This window comes from Salvia miltiorrhiza, chromosome 5, assembly GCF_028751815.1.
Source record: "Salvia miltiorrhiza cultivar Shanhuang (shh) chromosome 5, IMPLAD_Smil_shh, whole genome shotgun sequence".
Classification (NCBI taxonomy): Eukaryota; Viridiplantae; Streptophyta; class Magnoliopsida; order Lamiales; family Lamiaceae; genus Salvia; species Salvia miltiorrhiza.
Window position 1 is genome coordinate 45,409,562 of NC_080391.1, and position 24,155 is coordinate 45,433,716.

Below are 24,155 nucleotides of genomic sequence, written 5' to 3' on the forward strand. Positions count from 1 at the left end.
ATGCTGGAATTCAATCCACATTAATGCAATAGAGCCTATAGAGTTATGGGTAGACACAACTCTCGGCCGGGCAGTTACCGACATAACCCTCTTCGTCGCAACACAATGGGATGTTTTTGGCTGTCATGGCATTCTTTCTAAGTCTAATTAACATCTAACCAAAAGATCACATAAAGACCAATTGTCAAGATCGAATCTAATGACCTAGACTCGGTCGGATCAAGCGTAGAGCCAAGGTTGGGGAGGCCAACGACAGTGCGCACACGTCCATGTGGCTTCACAGTCCATCACTTGTACATATGATTATCACATGTACCAATATAATAATTTATATACATGATTAATTAAATCTAATTAATTAATGTGATATAAATATTTAATGTAAATTACTTTATATATATCCACAACTCCATATGTAAATAACCAACTTTAAATAATTATTTCTCATTACCTGAAAATCAATTTAAAAAAAGGGGATATAATTTGTTGTAAAATACACGAACTTCAAGCAAATTTTGGTTTTTCTCATGACTTTTAAAATTTGAAAAAAAATACCTCACTTTTCGATTTTTTCTGATTTTTCCCATTGGTATGAAATACCCTCAGATAGAAGCTGATTTTAAGGCTTTTGACTTAGATTTGTTGATGCCTAAGCTGATGCATCGACTTTATTATGCCACATTTATTATCCGTCACGTTTAGGTATCAAAAAATCTAAGTCAAAAGCCCTAAAATCAGGTATTTCATACCCGTGGAAAAAATCAGAAAAAATTGAAAGGTGGGGTATTTTATTTTTTTTTCAAATTTTAAAGGTCATGAGAAAAATCAAAATTTACTGAAAATTCGTGTATTTTACGACAAATATCCCTAAAAATATATATACCACAATTATCTACTAATCAAAACATATATCAATTTTATGCCATTTAATTTCATGAAATTAAATGTTTTGATACTGATCAAAACTTTTGGTCAAAGTTTTGTACTCTAAACCAATTTCCAACATATATATAGCGATAGATTCTAATAATTATTACTTGTAGGTCTTGATTAAAGGGATGATCAAGATTGTTTTTTTTTTTTTTTCAAAATAAGGCATCTTTAATTAAATTTTACAATATTGAATTTTTATAATATTATATTTTACATATTATAATAATGTATTTGTATATGATAATTGTACATCATATAAAAATAAACGATTTAGATTAATTTCTTATTTGTATGTTGTTTTTTTTTATCTATCTTGATCGTATACTCCCTCCGTCCACGAAATGAGTACCCATTTGTGGACAGCACGGGTTTTAAGAAATGTATTGAGTGTAGTGTGAATAGAATAAGGGTCCCACATTTTGAGTGTATTAATTAAAAAGTTTTGTGGGGTACACTTGCCAAAAAGGGAAATGGGTACTTATTTCGTGGACGGGCGAAAAAGGAAATATGAGTACTCATTTCGTGGACGGATGGAGTATATATTAAATTGAATATTAAAAAGGACGTTGGGGATTCAAATTCTTCCAACTCTTATTTTAATTTGCAAACTTCATCAAGGTGAAAGTAAACTTGAACATGATCATAGTACTAATTTAATTAATTTTTTTTTATAATATATATTTGAATTCATAAGAGCATCCGTAGTGGGCTGGGGTACGCAGGGCGGTGCGCACCCGGCCCACGCCCAATTTACATTTTTCAATATGGAATAATTTCAACTTAATGTAGCTTCACTATTTATAGTGTACTACACATTATAGAGAATGATACATTTTTTAATGTGAGATTCAATACAATATCAACTTAGCTTCCAAATAGTTTTAATTTTAATTTTTCATTTCACTTTTAATTATTATTTTTTAAATCTACGAATGCATTTAAAATAAAATAAAATAGAAATAAAAATTATTATAATATTTTTTTTAATTATTTCATTTTTTTAATTAATGTAATATTAAATTTTAATTTCAATAAAATTTTAATTATTAAATTATATGTCAAATTTACTTGTAAATAACATTAAAGTTAAATATAAAATGAAAAATTAAATTTAAGAGCCAAGATGGGGGCTCTAATATAATACACGTATCTTATGTTAAATTATTAAGATTTCTGTTTTTTCCCGTTGCGACTTTCATGAGCAAGGCCATAAATTCGGTGGACTGAAAATTCTGCAGCTTGCAAGTGCATATTAATTGGTAGGTGATGAATTTAAAGCTTTGGGGTTTCTAGGCCCATAAGGTTCTGACAGAGTCAAAAGATAAGCTCCATTCAAAATTTAGTTTTTAATAATACCATATTTGCGCCCATGCATGCATGATGCATCCCAAATTCCCATTTTGTTATATTTTTATATATCAGAGATATTAATTCAATTATCTTATTAAAATAAATAAATTAATAACATATAAAAATTACAAATAAATAAATAAACAATGGACATGTTTTTCAATGTATTATGTTCATGCATTGTTATCTCTATTGTTTTAATATATATATATATATATATATATATATATATAGGGAAGGGATCAATGAAGAATGCTAAATGTAGAAGGAAACAACGAAGGCTGAATAACTCAATACATTTACTGAATAAATCACGTGAGCGCATGAACGAAAAATGTACGTGTTTATTCAGTAAAATAACTATTCGTGCGGTCGCGTGATTTATTCGGTAAATTTATTGACTTATTAAGAACGAAATATAGTTACTTCTTCATAGATCCCAACCCTATATATATATATATATATATATATATATATATTTTATATGTTTGATTATAAGAAAATATAATAACAATGGAGTAGAATTTTCAATTTATTAAATGATTATTATTATTGTTGTTGTTTGATTAATCCAAATTTATTTTTAAATATAAGTGTTTGGTACACTATATAAACAAAAATTGTTAAATAATCTTGGCTTATATTGGCGTTTGATAGCTCATATATACTATTATTTAATAAGTCGGTCCGTGATAGTTAAAAGGCCAGGTCTTATTCTACTATTTCACCTTGATAATTAATACATCCTCCACCCTCATATTATTTATGTAGGTTAGATAGATAATTAATCTCATCTTTTCTATATTATTTATCTTGATTTTATTAATCACACTATTCCTAAGCATATATTTCACCAGTCTAGTTTTAAATTATAGTTACACAACCCTCAGCTCTCTCTCAACCTCCGCCTCCGGTGGCACAACATGACAACATATGGCAAGCACAACATTAATTGTTGTTTTACATTCAAGTAGGAGTATAATTTATATGCAAATTTTTGAGATGCGAACACGATTTTGTGAGTTGTAGATTTATTTAGAAAGAAAGAAGAGTTTTAATGGGGAGGAGTGAGTTTTGCAGCAGCAGGAAGATAAAAGGGTGGATGAGATGACAAAGGCATTATAGTATAAGTGGAATCAGCCGACTAGAGCAGACGTGGATGCATTAAATTCATTCCGACCATCAATTTGCATTGGGATTACTACGCAAAAACTTGGGTGCGGGCGCCCGCATACCGGGCACCCACCCTCACACGCATCCATATATATTAACGTTAGATATTAAAAGTCAAATTTGTGGCGTGGCGCAATGGCAACAACTGCTCCATCTTTCCTCACCCTTAGGGTAAGGGTTCCGAATCATGCTGTCAACATCTTTTCCCCATTCTTGGCTGGCGTTTTTTTTTTCTCCCTTTTTTGCTCATTTTATTCTTTTTCTTCGCGTGCGTTTTTTTTTTCTGTTTTTTTTACAATGTTTCTTACTTTTTTATAATAATAATTATTTGAAATAATTATACATATCAATAATTATTTTTATACATGTTAATAATTATTTTTTCTTACAATAATAATTATTTGATAAAATAACTAAATATAATATTTCTAAATAATTACATTTGTTCACGATAATTGTTACTTTTATTTATGAGAATTTGTACTTTTAGTTATTTGATCAAATAATTATTTGTGTAAGCAAAAGTAATAGTACTTTTAGAGTTTAATATTCTCTATTTAAGGTTTAGTATTCCTTATTTAGGTTTAAAAAATATTCAATGATGGTTAATACTAATACTCACATAAGTATATATTTATACATGAAAATGTATATCTTAGATAAAATAAAAGTAAATATTGTCATTTGAGTTTATTATTGAATGGTTAGGGTTTAGTATTCAGTGTTTAGGGTTTAGTATTCCCTATTTAGGGTTTAGTATTCAGTGTTTAGGGTTTACAAAATATTGAATGATGGTTAATACTTATATTCACATAAGTATACATTTAAGCATGAAAATGTATATCTTAAATAAAATAAAAGTAAATATTGCCATTTTGATTTATTATTGAATGGCTACGATTTATTATTGAATATGACTAGGGTTTAGTATTCAAGGTTTAGGTTTAAAAAATATTGAATGATGGTTAATGCTTATGTTCACATAAGTATACATTTAAGCATGAAAATGTATATCTTAGATAAAAGTATACATTCAGTGTTTAGGTTTGAAACATTACATTTCTTCACAACAATGTTTATTTTTATTCATTCGAATGTTTACTTTTAGTTAATTGCTTAAGTAATAATTATTGATTTGAAGAAAAGTAATGTTATTTTCACTTCATTGTACTTTTATTTTTAACTATTTTGTCAAGTAATTATTGTTGTAATAAAAAGTAATTATTATTACAATGAAATGTTAGGATAAATAAAAGTGAATATTTCCATTTGGGTTTAGTATTCATTATTTAGGGTTTAATATTCAAGGGTTAGGATTTAGTATTCCTTATTTAGAGTTTAGTATTCAGTGTTTAGGTTTTAAAAATATTAAATGATGGGTAACACTTATATTCACATAAGTATACATTTAAGTATGAAAATGTATATCTTAGGATAAATAAAAGTGAGTATTTCCATTAGGGAGTAAATATTTCCATTTGGGTTTATTATTGAATGGCTAGGGTTTAGTATTCAGTGTTTAGGGTTTAGTATTCCCTATTTAGGGTTTAGTATTTCGTGTTTAGGTTTAAAAAATATTGAATGATGGTTAATACTTATATTCACATAAGCATACATTTAAGCATGGAAATGTATAACTTAGATAAAATAAAAGTAAATATTGCCATTTGGATTTATTATTGAATGGTTAGGGTTTGCAAAATATTGAATCATAGGTAATACTTATATTCACATAAGTATACATTTATGCACAGTAATGTATATATTAGGAAGGAGTCGAACTTCTGGCAAGCTATGGATAGCTTATTCTCCTTGGTTTCCTCGGAACCTACGCACATTCTTTCAAGAATGTCCCACATCTCCTTTGTTGTCCCGCACTTGATGATCTTCACACTACAAAAAAACGCGAAAATAGCGGCGAAAATTACCGGCGGCGATTTTGCCGTCGGTAATTACCGGCGGCACGGCGGCGGCATTTCAGGCGACCTGCCCTTTCGCAATCACCGGCCAATTACCGACGACAAAATCGCCGCCGGTAATTAGCGGCGGCGACACCGCCGGTAATTTTAAAATACGCAATAATTAATTAATTTTATACCATTACCGACGGCGATATTGCCGCCGCTAATTAACGACGGTAATTGCCGTCGGTAATTAATAAATTATAGGGCACTCGTAACCCTTCTTTTTCAGTTTTGCGCCGCACACAGAAACCCCCCCCCTCCCCCCTGCTGCTGCTGCTTCCGGTCTCCACCCGCCGCCGCCGACCAGGTAACTCTCTCTCTCTTTAATTTGCTCTCTTAAAGATCTCTCTCTCTCTTTAATTAATTTTAATTATATATATATATAATTATTTAATTTTCACTTATATTCTTCATTGTAGTTCGACGACCTCGTTTCGCCGCCTTCTTCACGATACCCAGCCGGAAACCACCACCGTACGCTTCTCGTATTTATTTATTTAATTATTTATGAATTTATTTATGTTAATTAAATAGATTTATTTGTTAGATCTAGTTAATTAATTTATAATTGGCTTTGTTTATAAATAAATTATATGAAGCATGATTAATTTTAAATTATATTAATTGAAGCATGATTAATTTTAAATTATATTAATCAATTAATATATGTTGTTAGTTTAATTTTAAATTATGAAGCATGATTAATTTTAAATTATATTAATTTTAATCAATTAGTTTAAGTTGTTTGTTAGAATAATTTATATATGTTGGATAATTTTGTTAAATTAAATGTTATGTGCTATGTGTTTATGAAATGTTATGTTATTATATATATTGTGGGATAGATTTAATCAATTTCTTAAGGATCTTCTCCCTTTGGGATAGAAATTGATTATTTCTTAAGGATCTTCTCCCAACAAATGATTGTTTTCAAGTAATTTATTATATTTTATTTGTTTTTTTCAATTAGAATTTGCAAGAATGAGTGATAATCGTATGTGGATGTACGCGAGACACAATGATCGTACTGCATTTGAAACGGGGCTTGAGTTTTTCCTTGAGTGGGCGAGAAATCAAACGGCGTACACAGATGGACAAGGTAACATTAGGTGCCCGTGTAAGAAGTGCAAGAATCAAGCATATTTAGATGTACCTACGGTCAGAAAACATGTTAGTAGGCGTGGATTTGTCCTGAATTACAGAGTTTGGGTTTCTCACGGGGAAGCACCGCTGTATATGCCGAGAGAACATGCTATAATGAATGAGGATGATGGATTATACAATAACTACGAAAGGATGGTGCATGACCATGCTGGACCTAGTAATTATCAAGATCCTCCAAATCTGGAGCAGCCGCCCAATAATGACACTCAATAGATTTATAACATGTTGGATATAGCGGATACTCCATTGTACGCAGGATGTGACACGTACACACAATTAAGCTGGATGACTCAATTCATGAGCATAAAGACTGAAAGCCACATGTCAGAGAGGACTTACAATCAGATGTCTTCGATGATGAAAGCTGCTTTACCAGAGGGTAACAACTGTCCAGAAGACTTCTATAGTACGAAAAGAAATCTACGTGGTTTGGGTTTGCCAGTAGAGAAGATCGATTGTTGTGTTAATAACTGCATGTTGTATTGGGGGGAAACTAGTGAGCTACATAGTTGTATGTTCTGTGACCAATCACGATATAAGGACAGCTTGCGTGCATCTGGGAGCCGCCGAAAGAAACAAGTGCCCGCCAAACAGATGCACTATTTTCCCTTGACGCCCCGATTACAGATATTGTTTGCATCTCCTGCAACTGCTGAACATATGCGGTGGCATGCGACCTCCACAGACGATGGGATAATGCGCCATCCGACCGACTCTCCGGCATGGAAACACTTGAATTCAGTCTTTCCTGGATTCACCGAGAAGATCAGAAATGTGAGATTGGGCCTCTCTACAGATGGTTTTGCCCCATTTGCACAATCAGGGCGTCAATATTCTTCTTGGCCAGTTATTGTCACGCCGTATAACTTGCCTCCGTGGTTGTGCATGAAAGAACAATTCATGTTCCTCACAGTCCTCGTGCCTGGCCCATCAAACCCAAAGATGAAGTTGGACGTTTTCTTACAGCTACTGATACAAGAGTTAAAATCTCTGTGGGAGGTTGGTGTGAACACTTACGACATATCGTTGAAGCAAAATTTTCAGATGCGAGCAGCTCTGATATGGACTATCAGTGATTTTCCAGCGTACGCATGGACGGAGCCAGGGGGCTAGAGCCCCCTCCCAAATTTTGAGGTTTTTTTTTTTTTTTTTACATATATAGATATATGTTTATACCTATTATAAAATAATTTTGTTTTATAAAAGAGTATTTGGTTATTATATTCTCTCATATATATACTTAATTTAAGGATAATTCTGTTATTTAAAACTATATAATCTATGAAATATTGTTTGTTATTATTACTATTATACTTGTCTTTTAATAAAAAATGACTAATATGTATGAAATGCTAAAAAAAATTATAATGTATTGAAACTAATTTGTACTTCCTCCGTCCCGGCTTTTGGTATCCAATTGAGAACGTTTTACAGGTTTTAATAAAGTGATTGATGTGTTGTGAGTAGAATAAGGGTTCCACATTTTATGTGAGAGTTAAAATAATTAAAGTGGAGTAAGGGCCCCACTTACTTTTACCAAAAATAGAAATGGATACTAAAATGTGGGACGACCAAAAAAGGAAAGTTGGATACTAAAAGCTGGGACGGAGGGAGTAATATATAGAAAATATATAATCTATGAACATGTTGTTTGTTATTATTATTATTATGCTTGCCTTTTAAAAAATGTCTTAAATATACGGAATGTCCAAAAAAAATTTGTGATATATTGAAACTATATAATCTATGAAAATATTTTTCGTTATTATTAGTATTATGCTCGTATTTTAGTAAAAAAAATATCTTAAATATACAGAATGCCCAAAAAAAATTTCCCGGGGGCTACCGCCCCTGAACCCCCGTACAATTTCAGCCCCCCCGAACTTAATTCCTGGCTCCGTCCCTGAGCGTACGCTATGTTGTCTAGGTGGGGTACAGCTGAGAAATTGGCATGTCCACATTGCATGGAGAATACAGAAGCATTCACTTTACCGATGAGTGGAAAACAATCGTGGTTTGATAATCATCGGAAGTTCTTACCTCCTAACCATGTGTTTAGGAGAAACAAAACTTCATTATTGAGGAATAAGACCTGCAATGTTGGTCCACCAGAATAAAGATCGGGAATATAAATCTTGAATCAAATCGAGGGGTTGGGCTTCGTGAAGGTTACCGAAGACTTCGATGGCAGGAACGCTCAACTCGCCAAATATCAACATGTAGGGTGGAAAAAAAAAGCATATTTTGGGATCTACCCTATTGGAGACATCTTTTGATTCGACATAATCTGGATGTCATGCACATTGAGAAAAATGTGTTTGATAACGTGTTTAATACTGTCCTGAATGTGAAGGGGAAGACAAAAGATACAGAAAAATCCAGAGAAGAATTGAACACCTTCTGCAAGCGGAAAGAGTTGAAGAAAGTGGATGGAACCCGATAGTATCCAATTAAGCAGACAGTCTTGTTCAAATGTGAATGGTTTGACTTGTCGGCTCAGGGAACTTCTATTGATACAGACTTCAAGTTAGTTTCAGTGAACCACACAAGAAGATATAAGAAGTATGATCCCTTTGTTTTGGCGAGTCAGGTAGTTCAAGTGTTTTACTGTCCCTATCCTAGTACGAACCAATCAAAGAAAAATTGGTGGTCAGCATGCAAAGTCAACACAAGATCAAAGGTTGAAGTGTCTACTGCAGCATATACATCAACATTAGATCAACCATTTCAAGAAGAAGTGGTTACTATTATGTCTACTCACACAAGTGTAGGCATTGAACAACTACTTCTTCTTCATCCCCTCGGTGGAGTCGTTGAGATTGAAGATGACGATAAACCAGAAGACGAGGATCCCCCGTTGTCATCTAACGATAGTGATGATGATAGTAGTGATGATTATGAATAAATGTACATGCACATTTTGGTTGAATTTGAGAATAAATTTGTTATGTTTGTTAGTTACTGTTAATGTTATGTTTGGCTATATATTTGTTAATGTAATTGTATGCAACAGGTATCATGTCTACCCATAGAGGTTTCTTGGGATTTGGGAGGCGATCTGGCCGTAATGCGCCAGAAGCTACTATAGATACATTTGATGGGTCCGGGATGCATATTTCTGGGACTCCCGATACTCCCCAGGCCTCTGCTAGTAGTTCACGGGCTAGAAGGCCTAGGGGCCCTACAGTTGCCGATATAAGAGAGTAAGCGGCTAAGGAGAGTACTGGGAGGATTATATTTCAGAGGCATCCTACGATTGGGTAAGTATTTTAGTTTAAATTACTGTTTCTCGTACACCATGATTAAGTGATAAAATTACTTGTACACAGTGAGTTGGAGGAGCCCCTCGGCCTGTCCAAAGCTTGCACGCGCACATTTAAGATGTTTGATAACCCAGGTGGGTATACATGGAAGTTGACGCCCCGGGCGATGAAGGGTACATTTTTTGGTGAATTACAGGTACAATTAAATTTATAGTACATATAAATATATCATATTAAATTGTTAAAATGTTTGATATTAAATTAATTCTCTTTCTTTCAACAGAAAGAGTTTAGTTGGCAGCCCGGGGATGAGCATGACGTGAGGAAAATGTGGGAGAAAAACACCCGCAAAAGGTACTCCGACATGATGAGCGACTACAAGAAAGAGCTCAAGGAGTGTACCGGCCAAGGGAGAGAGATGTCTAGACCCGTCTGGATGACTCCCGATTTTTGGACTGGACTCCAGGAATACTGGCAGCGTCCCAAGGTTGAGGCTGTAGGGATCAGTAGGCACGTGGGCGGGTCTCAGTCGACTCGTATCCTGCAGCAGTATATGGTTAGTAATTAACAAATAATTAAGTTCATAAGTATATATATATATATATATATATAGATATATATATATATATAAGTATATATATATATAAATATATATAAATTATTTATCTTATATAATTAGGTTCATAAGTATATATATATATATATATATATATATATATATATATATATATGGGCAGGGCTACAATGAAAACACTTCTTAAAATATAAATATAAACGTTTTTTAATGTACGCATTTTATCCAACATGGTTACGAATTCATCCAACAGGGTTACGAATCAACCGTAGATCTTGATGATCTAAGGGCTGAAAATTGTTTATATTTTATATTTTAAGAAGTGTTTTTATTTTAGCCCTCCCTATATATATATATATATATATATATATATATATATATATATATATATATAATATCTTGACTAATATAACTTATTTATCTTATATAAATGCATCTACAGAGCTTGGAGCCTGATTTTCCCCAGGATGCACCGAACTATGCCACCTTCCTCCGCCTCCACATGTACGCCGACGGAAGTTATACGTCGGAGAGAGATGCAAGAATTGACGTAAGTGTTTAAGTTTATTCAAATATTTAGTGAATGTATGTCACAGCCCGCCTTAACTAAGGATAGTTAAGCCGAGTGATCTACGACTAGGGATGGGGTTAAAGAATAAGGGGAAGCAAAGGGCGTCATTTGAAACCGTAAATCTTACTCAACTTAAGAAAAATTGTCGTATTTACTCATTAATACTCTTTTGAACAGTCTATGAAAGACAACATAAAACTTAATTAATATCATTAATCAAGTTATACATCATATGAAACCATTCTCTTAAGACTCAAAGTATCACATAACATACTATAACATCAACAACATCTTGCAGCGGAAAGTAGCTAGACATATGTATGAAGACATATTCTAGACAAGTTAACTATTTATTAACAACCCTGGAGACTCCGCTCATTGCAGCACCATCATCACATCAGCTCAACCTGCACATTTAGAAAACATATGCAGGGCTGAGTACAAAAGCACTCAGTGGGCACGTATGCCTAGGTATAAAAATACATGCTTCAAAACTGTAAATTGTCATGCCATCATAAACAGTACAGCAAGGGAGTTTTTCGCTAAAAAGGCCCAAGCTTACTAAATTCATTTGTGATTCTTAAAGTTCGTCTGCAGACTAAGTTCTCTTGTAATCTATCATATCTGGAACTTTGTGCCGGAGAGGTGGCCACCTCTCACGGTCACTTGACCGGCCAACCCGCTAGATGACTCACGGTCACTGGTGTACACTAGTCCTGGCAGGATAGCTATCAACTGCTCAGGACCCGAATTCGATTGCATCATTGGCAAAGCCAAAGCAGATAGATATCATACTAAAATTGAAACATTTTATGGCAAGACAATACTTGAAATAACTTTAACTCAAAGATTTTGTTATGAAATAACTTGCTTGAATGTAACATTTAAACTCATTTGATATATATGAAACTGAAATTAACAGTTAGATCATCTCATGCATTCATTCGTATAAGAGGCCTACGATACGTAGGGGATCTCTATATACGTATAGTAAAAGTAATGCCCACCTCGTTGTGTCTCTGTATCAATGAGTAACGTCACTCTCTCCCTCAAGTCGTTACTTCCCAAAAGGACCTTCATCGTTATGAAGAATTGGTGAGAAGTTATAAAAGAAACCTCGATTAATAATCTAATCTCTTTTATGAAACATTAGTATCTCTAATGTTCATCTCTCTTGATTGTTAATCAATATAACAATTATTATCTCTCGTCATTACTCATTAATTATAACATCCTTATGTTATAATTAACAGCACTTCAATTAAAAGAAATATTTAACACATCGAAAAGTCCACTTTCTTAGCAGATCTATTCGCTCTCATCTCGTCTAATTAACCAATTAGAAAGTTAAACTTTCCATTAGGCATGTATTTGAGTCACGGGTCAACAAGAATTGACTATGCTCAAATCCTAATTTCACTAAAAATTTCGGCATGACCCATTCATATAAAATGTCAGCCACGAGATTTCATCGCGTGAATCTCACTACGTGAACTCGTCTCTCGACTCAAAACTTAACATCTTGACATCTTTTCAACGCAAACCAAACAATTCAAAATCATCAAAACTCTTTATCAGTAAACTATCATTTATACTCGACACCAATTGTTCGAGTGTCAGATACCAACATTTATGTGCGTTAATCATAACTCTCACAACTCACACCATTTAGTCATATCGTATCATCCATCAAAACAAATATAATCAAGTTGTTTTCTAGAAAGTTTTGCTGTTTTTGTGTCATCTTTAAAAATTCATAACAACCAACTCAATCATCATAAACTCTCATACCAATTGATCTCAAAACCTTCATGAAGTGTAGTTCAATCTAAAAATGGTAGTTAACCAAAAAGGTTAAAGGTTTTTGGAGATATTGCTCTTTTAGTGCAGGCTGTCAAAGATTGACAGTTTCTGCCAATTTTGTTTAGGCCATTAGAAACCAAGGCAAACCTTAATAAAATTCCATCAAATTTAATCAGCCAAAACTAAAGGTATCCTTGAAGATTTGGTTAAAATTTCACAAGAGAAAACGTTCATATGATCTGCCAAATAAACAATGAAACTCATACACTTTTACTGTTGGAAAAATATGACAGCAGAACATGGCATTTTTGAAATAATAAACTGCTCTGTTTCAGAGGTCATAAAAATCGAAATCTTATGTTTTTAGAAAAGTATTGAAGTCTAGTTTCGTTTAAAAAAAACGGTGATGCAAAATCCTTCATGGATTAATAGATATAAACGTTTTTGTGAAGTCTACCAACAGTTGACAGATTCTGTCAAGGGTTTTTCAAAATATCTTTAAAATAGCAAACATCATCCAAAAGACATGAAATTTTGCAGCGACGAAATACACATATCATAGATAAACATACTAAAATTTCAGAGCCATCAAGCAATGAAACTCATCGAAACATAAGCTTGAAACTGCTGTAAAATTTTGACAGAATTCCAGTTTTAATTTCGTTCAACAATTATCATCCATAAATTGTAAATCAATTAGCATGCTCATGTGATATCGTAGAACACATATACGCAATAATATTCATTATGCAACGTCCCAAACTTCACGAATTTAAATAATCATACTCTAAAAACTTATAAAATTTTCGTGCTTGGAAAAATACGAATTTAATATATATCGATTCTAGTATACCCCTAAGCACAAATATCAAGTCAAAACGATCAAACAAAAATCGAAAGACAAGCTAATATGTGAAAAACGGGCTGCCCTCATGGGTTTCATAGCTACGGTTCGTTCCGTTCTTACTCCCTTCATTAAACATGCTCAACATCTACCCAAGAACAACATACTAAAATTTCACGACGATCCGACGTCGTTTCAAAATAAAGTCGAGAATCGACGTTTTTCGACGTCGACGAAAATCGAAAAGAAAACCATCAAAACGTAGGTAGAGATCTTACCTACTTAGATACGTGATCGAAAAGATGATCGGCGCTCGTCTCGGTGCTCAAATCGGAGCTTGAAACCTCCATCCAAGCTAAAAATGGTGTTTGGCGTGATAAGTAGGTGTTTGGGTGTTGTGTGTGTGAGAGAGAAAAGATTATTGGAGTGTGTTGGCTGAATTCAGCCGTGAGTGAGGTAGATAAAGGGGTGTTGGGTGGTTTGGGGGGGGGGTGGTTTTGGTGGGGTAGCCTTAGATATTTAAGATATTAACCCGTTAGTCGTTAAATATCCCGTTTCGTCTCGTTTTAACGACTAATTACCCACATTCTTCGTTACTCACCCTCTTAACTCCTACTCACTTTCATTACACTCGTAATTCTATATAAATATAGAAAACGCAAGCTCGTTCTCGAAATTCTGATAAACGAGCTCGGTTCGTTTATCGAGAAATCCCGATTTACTATTCACTCGTCGTCCAAAAATAAAAACTTTCATTATTGGACTCGTATCGAAAAACTAAGAATATTTCTCGACGACGTGCACGTAAGATTTTGAAAGTCGACAAAAAGACGAAATAGCAGTATTTTACTATTCATCGTAAAAAAGTCAAAATTTTCAAAAACGTCTTAACGGACTCAAATCTCACTTCCGAGTTCACCGTTCTCATTCAAATAATTATCTCGAATTATTCAAATACTCAAACTCAATTACGGATATAAAATCACACATCATCCTCACATCATCAAAAGAACATCTCAACATCTTTAAAATATAACAACAAAACTTCATATAACTCCTCATCTCTATACAAAGTAATCAAACAAGGGATCTTATACCCTACTTACTCAAACTTAAGCAATTAAACACGTCATCAAAAGCCCGGGTATTACATACCTTCCCCCTTAAAATAAATTTCGTCCCGAAATTTGTACCTCTTGTAAATGTTTCGGGTACTTCTCTCACATCTTATCCTCAAGCTCTCTTTCCACTTCTTTCTAACTATCATATCTCCATTGGACCTTATCCAATGCAATCGACTTATTACTCAATTGCCGAATTTTATGATCTAACATCATCTGAGGTCTCTCTTCATAACTCAAGTCTGGTTCTAAGATCATTTCTTCTTAGTAAACCACATGGTTTGGGTCGAAAATATATATCCTCTCAATTGTGACACGTGAAACACGTTATGCACATTTCCAAAGCTAGGTGACAAAGCCAACCTATACGCTATTGGACCTATCTTTTGCAATATCTCGTAAGGACTTATAACTCTGGGTCTAAGCTGTCCTTTAACTCCAAATCTATTCATCCCCTTTGAGGGTGAAACCTTCAAGAAAACTTTGTCTCCTATCTCGAAACTTTGTCTCACGTCTTATAGGCAAACTCAATTAGTGGCAACACATTCTCCCGATTTACTCCTCTATCAAAGATAGTAGTTCTTATCATATCTTCTATCGTCTGCTATGCTAAAATTCATCCTTGTACCCAACTCTTTCTGTAACTCATCCAAAAACGTGATGTAATATTTTTTTTTTTGAGGTGATCTACACTGGTACTCAATGCAATCTTATAATGTCACGAACATACAATTGTGCTAACTTATCTGGTCCATACGCGATTAGGATCGGTATGAAATGTGCAGATTTTGTTAGTCGATCTACAATCACCCAAATTGCTGTATTTGCTCTTTGACTTTTCGGTAAAGCTATCACAGAATCCATCGCTATGTGATCCCATTTCCACTCGGGAATCTCCAACCATTTTAACTTCCCATAGGGTCGTTGGTGTAATGCTTTCACTTGCTGACAAGCTAAGCATCGCTCTACAAACGAAGCTATGTCTCATTTCATTCCGTCCCACAAAAATCTATTTTTCACAACCTGATACATCTTTGTGCCTCCTGGGTGGGCGGTGTAAGGCGTGTCATGAGTCCCACTCATGATCGTATTCTTAAGTTCATCATCGCGGGGAATGCATATTCTCCCCTCAAATAAGATAGCATTGTCTGATGCTTTTTGGTAACTCTTGAGATCTCATGCTCTTATCCTTTCTGGTAACTTGTTCATTGTCTCATCTTTCCTTGTGCTTCAATCACCATTTTCCTCAAACTAGGCATCGTCGCAACAATACTCGCTATCGTCCCTGGTGGTTTTATCATCTCTATCCTCATCTTGTCAAAGTCCTTTATAAGCTCATTCTCTCTCGTGAGAAGACATCCTAACTTTGACGAGACCTTCCGGCTCAATGTATCGGCTACTACATTGGCCTTGCCAGGGTGATAATTAATGTTGCAGTCAACATAATTTACTAATTCGAGCCATCTCCTTTGCCTCATGTTAATATCCTTCTGCTCGAAAAAGTATTTCAAACTTTTGTGGTCCGTGAAAATCTCACATCTAACTCCGTAGAGATGATGTCTCCAAATTTTCAGGGCATGCACAACGGCTGCAAGCTCTAAATCATGCGTTGGATAATTTATCTCGTGGGGTCTAAGTTATCGTTATGCATAGACTGTAACTCTTCCTTCTTGCATCAAAACACATCCTAGCCCATTCTCTAACGCATCTGTGTAGATGGTATACTCTTTATCTATTTCCGGGACTAGCGGCACTGGTGCTGTAGTCAATTTCCTTTAAGCTCTTAAAAACTCTCTTCACACTCCTTTTTCCAATTGTTCTTAGCTTCTTTTCTCGGTCTTGCTATCATGGAAAATCCTTCAATAAACCTCTGATAGTATCCTGCTAAGCCTAAAAAGTTGCGAATCTCGTTAGGCGTAGTTGGTGATCTCCACTCATGTACAGCTTGTACCTTGACGGGGTCAACTTTAATTCATTCGAATGATACAATATGTCCTAGAAAAGTTACTTCGTTCAACCAAAACTCGCACTTGGTGAATTTGGCAAAAAGCTTCTCAACTCTTAGTGTTTCCAACATCGTTCTCAAATGTTTTGGCGCTCCTGCTCATTCTTCGAATATATGAGAATATCATCTATGAAAACTAGGACAAATTTATCCAGTTATTGATGAAAACTCGATTCATGTGATCCATGAAAACTACTGGTGACTTCGTCAAACCGAATGGCATAACTATGAACTCATAGTGCTCATACCTCATTTGAAAAGTTGTCTTAGGTATATCATTCTGTCAAAATTTGAACTGGTGGTAATATGATCTCAAGTCAACTTTCAAGAAAAACTCGCTCCTCGTAATTGATCAAACAAGTCATCTATCCTCGGCAAAGGATATTTGTTCTTGAGTGTCAATTTATTCAGCTCTCGATAATCTATGCACATTCTCAACGTGCCATCCTTCTTTTTTTTACAAAAAGGACTGGTGCTCCCCACGGGGATACACTACGTCTAATAAAACCTAACTCGAGCAATTCTTGTAGCTGAATCTTCAGCTCTTGTAGCTCCTTAGGCGCCATTCTATAGGGTGCCTTCGACACTGGTGCTGATCCAGGTTCTAGGTCGATAGTGAACTCCAACTATCTTGTTGGTGGCAATCCTGGTAAGACCTCGGGAAATACATCTCTATATTCCCTTACCACTGCTACATCCTCAAAGTTTTTTTTTTTTCTTGATTCTCCTTCATCATTCAAGTAAACTAGGTAAGCTTGTGCTCCTTTCTTCTTTACCAATTTCGACGCCTGAAGTGCCGAAACGATTGGAACTCTCTTCTTTCTATCAATGCCATTAAAACATGTCTGTTCCTTCCCAGGTGGTTGGAAAGTTATCTGTCTCTTCTTACAATCAATCGGGGCAAAGTTCTCTGCTAACCAGTCCATCCTTAGAATAATGTCTACGTTCCACATAGGCATTAAGTGCAAGATTCTTGTTTTCATCTTTAGTGATCCTAACTCAAACTCTAATTTAGAAATCATGTGAGAAACTGTAGTAGCTCTTCCTACAGGAGTGATTACTCTCAACTTGGGACTAGCTCGTTTTGGTTCGAGTTTGAAGGTAACATGCTTCAAACACTTAAAGAATGCGAGGCTCCTGTATTAAACAGAATTCTAACTGGTGCATCCAATAACTTGCCCATACTACCTTAAAGTCCTGCCTTAAACCGGCATTTAAAACTCAGACATCTCTTCATCAGTATCCTTCTTCTGATGAGCGAACGTGATAGCTCACAGAATTCTCAATTATACTCTACAACCGATTTCTTTCCTTGCATCAACTTCGATAATCAGCCTCTCGCTGCTTACTGTACTCCTCGGTACATACTTCTCAAGAGTAGTCTTAAATTGTTCTCAAGTATAGTTTACCAGTTGCTCAGGTGTTAAAGTCCTCTGACGTGCCTCTCACTAGTCTTATACATTAAAAGAATCTACTAGGATAACTCAAAAGTTGTAAGGGTTCAATCCTAGAACAACATCAAAACAAATTGTTCAAGAGACTCAAATGAATGACCAGAGGGTAGAATGAAGTAACTACCAGGTCGAACAAAATGACCTACAGTAAGAACCCATCTGGCTTTTCAACCGAAAGTTGAAACACATGGGTTTATAAACCCAAAACACGTCTACTGAGATTTAGATCATGCGGACTGGCCAGGTCCAACATAATCACTCCCCAGTCACACGGGATATACTATCCCGAACTTGGAAATTCTGTGTCTTCTAAACCCTCAACATACTATACATAACAAAACTTAAGTTCACACCAGCAAGCTAAAAGCTTAAACTCAGGGTCCTATGTTCTAGACTCTTGTTTCGAAAGTTCAATATTTTTCGACTCTCCTCTCATGTTGCGGTGGTGGTGGCGGAGTATTATCCCGCCTATCCTTCACATCACACTCTTGATGACATCTTTGAGGCATTTTTGAAATCACAAAAGGAAAACTCAACTCGACCAACGCTCTAAGCATCCTCGAAACTCAAGTTCAATTTACTAACTCAACTTTAAGGAAACCCTCACGGTCACCTTAACATTCATCTGTAAGGCAATAAGCACTCACGAAATGCTAACAAAAAGACCACTCTGGTCAACCTAATATATCCATCAGTAGAATGCCTCTTTTTAGAGGGCTTACATAAAGGGGTTATTTAAACCCTACAAAAACCATAGTATCTATCGTAATGTCCCTTCTAAACCGACACCATTAATAGTACTATGTCTCGGTATGGACCTCCTACGGTAATTGCTACCAGTTAACTCATCTAGTTGCTACTTTAGCACACTAGGAACATCCATCTATTTAACATCAGTAGGGTACTATATTCGCATGCTTATCTATCATCATGTCAAAATCTCAAGTACCAGTATCTCCTAAGTAAGTTATATACATCGCAATGTAATTGCAACTAATCAAAAACGAGGGTGTACCGCGCATACTCTCAAGATCATCCTGAGCTCTAGCCTACATCGGTTTCTCTTCTCATCCTCATCAACTCTAGCCCTCCTCGGCTACTTCTCATCCTTTCAACCCTAGCCTTCCTTGGCTCTTTCTCATCCTTTCATAGTCTATGAACATGTGTTTGAAAATCTGCTAGGGTATCTCTATACCACATACTGTACGCCTCGTCCTCGTATCCGATCTTCCCTGAGTTCGATTTCACAACAGTTCACTTTCGTGCAGTGCCAGCAGTCCTGGCCAACCTATAAGGAGAACTTAAAGGTGGCTCTAGGAACTAACTCTACTTGGCTCCAGCAACAGAAATAAACAAAACATAACTTAGCAAAACTCCTACTAAGTAGTACTGTTATGTTAAAACTCAAGCCCAAAACATCTAAATTCTCATCTCGTCCCATCTTTACTTAATAGGGAATCTCTCTAAACAATGATATTAGATCCCTTAATCTAAATCATCGTGACTCAGTAAGACAACTCAACAATTCTCTCTCAAAGCCATCTCCAAAGACTATGGCTCATGATACCTCTTCAAGTACCATTAAGGTTGCGTGAGCAAAACTCGCGTCACAAAACAACTCAACATATCGTACAATATCTCATTGCAGCATGCTAATAACTCATCATTAATCATGATATTATACTCAAGCTCATACTCAAACTCATAACTCAAACCAACAAGTACTTAAAGCAATTGCTAATTCTCTAAAACTTTAGCTCTAAGTTCTCATTTCATCCTTCTACTTAGTAAAAAAAAATCTCTTAACAATGACATTAGATTCCTTCATCTAAATCATCGTGACTTATCACAACTGCTCAAACAATTCTCATCACAAAACATCTCAAATACATCACATCATAACTCATAATTATGCATCCTCAATCATATAACATCATATGATATAAACGCTCTCATGATTCATCATGTAACGTCAACATATGCTCTTACAACATAATAACTCATTATTAATCATGTTGTCATCCTCAAACTCAAACTATGCACCTTCAAAGTGTAACATCATAACTCATCATATAACCTCAACATCATGCTCTTCAAAATTTAACGTCAAATAAACTTTGAAATTTTACATACCTCGTTGAGCCTGGTGTGATGGTGCGCTGAGCTCACGGTTGTTAATAACTATTAGTCTAGTGACTCATTCTAGACTAAACTCAAGACTTCTAATTCAGAGCTTTCCTTCGCTCTGATACCACTCTGTCACAGCCCGCCTTAACTAAGGATAGTTAAGCCGAGTGATCTACGACTAGGGATGGGGTTAAAGAATAAGGGGAAGAAAAGGGCGTCATTTGAAACCGTAAATCTTACTCAACTTAAGAAAAATCGTCGTATTTACTCATTAATACTCTTTTGAACAGTCTATGAAAGACAACATAAAACTTAATTAATATCATTAATCAAGTTATACATCATATGAAACCATTCTCTTAAGACTCAAAGTATGACATAACATACTATAACATCAACAACATCTTGCAGCGGAAAGTAGCTAGACATATGTATGAAGACATATTCTAGACAAGTTAACTATTTATTAACAACCCTGGAGACTCCGCTCATTGCAGCACCATCATCACATCAGCTCAACCTGCACATTTAGAAAACATATGCAGGGCTGAGTACAAAAGCACTCAGTGGGCACGTATGCCTAGGTATAAAAATACATGCTTCAAAACTGTAAATTGTCATGCCATCATAAACAGTACAGCAAGGGAGTTTTTCGCTAAAAAGGCCCAAGCTTACTAAATTCATTTGTGATTCTTAAAGTTCGTCTGCAGACTAAGTTCTCTTGTAATCTATCATATCTGGAACTTTGTGCCGGAGAGGTGGCCACCTCTCACGGTCACTTGACCGGCCAACCCGCTAGATGACTCACGGTCACTGGTGTACACTAGTCCTGGCAGGATAGCTATCAACTGCTCAGGACCCGAATTCGATTGCATCATTGGCAAAGCCAAAGCAGATAGATATCATACTAAAATTGAAACATTTTATGGCAAGACAATACTTGAAATAACTTTAACTCAAAGATTTTGTTATGAAATAACTTGCTTGAATGTAACATTTAAACTCATTTGATATATATGAAACTGAAATTAACAGTTAGATCATCTCATGCATTCATTCGTATAAGAGGCCTACGATACGTAGGGGATCTCTATATACGTATAGTAAAAGTAATGCCCACCTCGTTGTGTCTCTGTATCAATGAGTAACATCACTCTCTCCCTCAAGTCGTTACTTCCCAAAAGGACCTTCATCGTTATGAAGAATTGGTGAGAAGTTATAAAAGAAACCTCGATTAATAATCTAATCTCTTTTATGAAACATTAGTATCTCTAATGTTCATCTCTCTTGATTGTTAATCAATATAACAATTATTATCTCTCGTCATTACTCATTAATTATAACATCCTTATGTTATAATTAACAGCACTTCAATTAAAAGAAATATTTAACACATCGAAAAGTCCACTTTCTTAGCAGATCTATTCGCTCTCATCTCGTCTAATTAACCAATTAGAAAGTTAAACTTTCCATTAGGCATGTATTTGAGTCACGGGTCAACAAGAATTGACTATGCTCAAATCCTAATTTCACTAAAAATTTCGGCATGACCCATTCATATAAAATGTCAGCCACGAGATTTCATCGCGTGAATCTCACTACGTGAACTCGTCTCTCGACTCAAAACTTAACATCTTGACATCTTTTCAACGCAAACCAAACAATTCAAAATCATCAAAACTCTTTATCAGTAAACTATCATTTATACTCGACACCAATTGTTCGAGTGTCAGATACCAACATTTATGTGCGTTAATCATAACTCTCACAACTCACACCATTTAGTCATATCGTATCATCCATCAAAACAAATATAATCAAGTTGTTTTCTAGAAAGTTTTGCTGTTTTTGTGTCATCTTTAAAAATTCATAACAACCAACTCAATCATCATAAACTCTCATACCAATTGATCTCAAAACCTTCATGAAGTGTAGTTCAATCTAAAAATGGTAGTTAACCAAAAAGGTTAAAGGTTTTTGGAGATATTGCTCTTTTAGTGCAGGCTGTCAAAGATTGACAGTTTCTGCCAATTTTGTTTAGGCCATTAGAAACCAAGGCAAACCTTAATAAAATTCCATCAAATTTAATCAGCCAAAACTAAAGGTATCCTTGAAGATTTGGTTAAAATTTCACAAGAGAAAACGTTCATATGATCTGCCAAATAAACAATGAAACTCATACACTTTTACTGTTGGAAAAATATGACAGCAGAACATGGCATTTTTGAAATAATAAACTGCTCTGTTTCAGAGGTCATAAAAATCGAAATCTTATGTTTTTAGAAAAGTATTGAAGTCTAGTTTCGTTTAAAAAAAACGGTGATGCAAAATCCTTCATGGATTAATAGATATAAACGTTTTTGTGAAGTCTACCAACAGTTGACAGATTCTGTCAAGGGTTTTTCAAAATATCTTTAAAATAGCAAACATCATCCAAAAGACATGAAATTTTGCAGCGACGAAATACACATATCATAGATAAACATACTAAAATTTCAGAGCCATCAAGCAATGAAACTCATCGAAACATAAGCTTGAAACTGCTGTAAAATTTTGACAGAATTCCAGTTTTAATTTCGTTCAACAATTATCATCCATAAATTGTAAATCAATTAGCATGCTCATGTGATATCGTAGAACACATATACGCAATAATATTCATTATGCAACGTCCCAAACTTCACGAATTTAAATAATCATACTCTAAAAACTTATAAAATTTTCGTGCTTGGAAAAATACGAATTTAATATATATCGATTCTAGCATACCCCTAAGCACAAATATCAAGTCAAAACGATCAAACAAAAATCGAAAGACAAGCTAATATGTGAAAAACGGGCTGCCCTCATGGGTTTCATAGCTACGGTTCGTTCCGTTCTTACTCCCTTCATTAAACATGCTCAACATCTACCCAAGAACAACATACTAAAATTTCACGACGATCCGACGTCGTTTCAAAATAAAGTCGAGAATCGACGTTTTTCGACGTCGACGAAAATCGAAAAGAAAACCATCAAAACGTAGGTAGAGATCTTACCTACTTAGATACGTGATCGAAAAGATGATCGGCGCTCGTCTCGGTGCTCAAATCGGAGCTTGAAACCTCCATCCAAGCTAAAAATGGTGTTTGGCGTGATAAGTAGGTGTTTGGGTGTTGTGTGTGTGAGAGAGAAAAGATTATTGGAGTGTGTTGGCTGAATTCAGCCGTGAGTGAGGTAGATAAAGGGGTGTTGGGTGGTTTGGGGGGGGGGGTGGTTTTGGTGGGGTAGCCTTAGATATTTAAGATATTAACCCGTTAGTCGTTAAATATCCCGTTTCGTCTCGTTTTAACGACTAATTACCCACATTCTTCGTTACTCACCCTCTTAACTCCTACTCACTTTCATTACACTCGTAATTCTATATAAATATAGAAAACGCAAGCTCGTTCTCGAAATTCTGATAAACGAGCTCGGTTCGTTTATCGAGAAATCCCGATTTACTATTCACTCGTCGTCCAAAAATAAAAACTTTCATTATTGGACTCGTATCGAAAAACTAAGAATATTTCTCGACGACGTGCACGTAAGATTTTGAAAGTCGACAAAAAGACGAAATAGCAGTATTTTACTATTCATCGTAAAAAAGTCAAAATTTTCAAAAACGTCTTAACGGACTCAAATCTCACTTCCGAGTTCACCGTTCTCATTCAAATAATTATCTCGAATTATTCAAATACTCAAACTCAATTACGGATATAAAATCACACATCATCCTCACATCATCAAAAGAACATCTCAACATCTTTAAAATATAACAACAAAACTTC

General features: G+C 35.0%; 2 long non-coding RNA genes across 2 annotated transcripts; both read right to left on the reverse strand.

Annotated features, from left to right (window-relative positions):
• Window positions 1-11,231: 11,231 nt before the first annotated feature.
• Window positions 11,232-14,058, reverse strand: LOC131024510 (uncharacterized). The gene is made up of 3 exons (XR_009101883.1): window positions 13,918-14,058; window positions 12,000-12,066; window positions 11,232-11,399 (listed from the first exon to the last, which is right to left on the reverse strand). It is a non-coding gene; the product is annotated as an uncharacterized LOC131024510 (long non-coding RNA).
• A 6,524-nt stretch (window positions 14,059-20,582) lies between these two features.
• Window positions 20,583-23,520, reverse strand: LOC131024511 (uncharacterized). Its single transcript, XR_009101884.1, has 2 exons — window positions 23,385-23,520; window positions 20,583-20,866 (listed from the first exon to the last, which is right to left on the reverse strand). It is a non-coding gene; the product is annotated as an uncharacterized LOC131024511 (long non-coding RNA).
• Between the last annotated feature and the right edge of the window lie 635 nt (window positions 23,521-24,155).